The 1,585-nt window shown below is 33.6% G+C and overlaps 1 pseudogene; it reads left to right on the top strand.

The window, feature by feature from the left end:
• The first annotated feature begins 214 nt into the window (after positions 1–214).
• Positions 215–445, top strand: LOC149160351 (uncharacterized; annotated as a pseudogene).
• The last annotated feature ends 1,140 nt before the right edge of the window (positions 446–1,585 follow it).

Genomic DNA, 1,585 nt, shown 5'->3' with positions numbered 1-1,585 from the left:
GTATTCAATTCCACCATCTTTCGTCAAAGAGTTTAAATTTAGCAATGACACCCACAATTTTTTTTAAATGAAATGAAAACAATGGAGCGCCAGCTACTCACTATTTCAATAGAACACAACAAAACAGAAGGAGCCGAGATTATATGATCCATCTACAGTTCTTGGAGCAAAATATCAAAGAATATATACATTCAGATTGATATTTGAAAAGACGATGGGAGGAGGAACGCCAATTTGTATAGAGTGTGGAACCCACGACAATCCATGCAGATGCAAGATAGTCGGTCCAACGTTAGGGTTTCTTGCATTCCTGCTGGCTGCAGTGGTGTAATGGCCGGTGGGCGCTGTTGTCTGTTGTTTTCACCATGCAAAGGGAAGGAGGATTATGGGCTAGCCAGTCATCCATGTTTAACCATGTGTTTCCTGTGCCATTCCTTTCCGATGATCAAAGGCGTTGAAGCTTAGATTGTTTGAATGAATGATTTGGAGAAAAAGAATAAAGAAATCTTTTAACAAGCGGAAGTCCCAAATTGATTCCACTTTGGATCTTGTTGTGGAATCATCATTTTTGCATTAAATCAAATATGAAAGGGTTGAAATTGTTACATTATGTCGATTTGAATTTTGTTTTTATATAAGTGACATCTATGGCTTGTAACATTTGTTGCAGTTATGATTTGCTGGGTAATAGTAAATTACCTGCCGCCTCTGCTCAATCACTAGGGATTCAGGGTCAGTTATCCACCAGGTTCGAGTGTGGTGTGCGAGCAATATCTGCATAGTGATAATTTTTCACCAGATTTTGGTTTTGAGTTGCAACATCTTAGCAAGCAATTGGGCTATCGTCAAGTGGTGTTCATTAAACTTTCCATGGGGGAGTTTGAGAATAGTTGAACTACTTTAGACCATTGGCTAGTGGGAGTTTTCTACAATTGTGGCTTGTTTGTTTGTCCATTGTAAGAAAGACACTAATCATGAAATTAGTGAAATTCCAGCTATCTTTGCTGTGAACAACGAGAATAGATTTGTACTAGATTTCCACATTTATTTTTGTGAGTAAATTTTGGTTCTATAATCCCTAGCTGTCTTCATTCCTTCGGTATCATTTTTATTAATTTTCAAATGATAGTCATGATTGTGGGATTTTCCGCCTTTAGTCTTCTCATCTTTATCCTGCATTATTTGTCTAGTGATGTTTAAACTGCGTGATAATTAAGACAAATGTCTAAAGGATCCAAAAGACGGGTTCCAATTTTATGGTGGGCAATAATATGTTAAAGTTTTGAAAGGTTTTTAGTGAAGTTTAATTAAAGTTTTGGTTTTAAAAATTTGAGGGTTTTAATTGTTATACATTTTTAATAAATTTTGGGTAAAATAATTAATTATTTAAAGACATATTAATAGAATAGAAGTTGTGAAAATTTTGAGGATATTTAATCTGTAAAAATAAATAACTAGATGATATCATTTTAATTATTGTTGACTTAATTTTAATAAAGCTCATTGAAAAATATATACAAAAACATATGTGATTTAGACTATTTTGTTTCTCTTTAATGTGTTCAAATTAAATAAATGAATGATA

This window comes from Pinus tabuliformis, chromosome 5_2 (genome assembly GCF_031772625.1).
Source record: "Pinus tabuliformis cultivar Carrire ecotype Pingquan chromosome 5_2, CPIR1, whole genome shotgun sequence".
Classification (NCBI taxonomy): domain Eukaryota; kingdom Viridiplantae; phylum Streptophyta; class Pinopsida; order Pinales; family Pinaceae; genus Pinus; species Pinus tabuliformis.
Note: the sequence above shows the minus strand (reverse complement) of the source record. Positions and strands in the feature narration are given on the sequence as shown.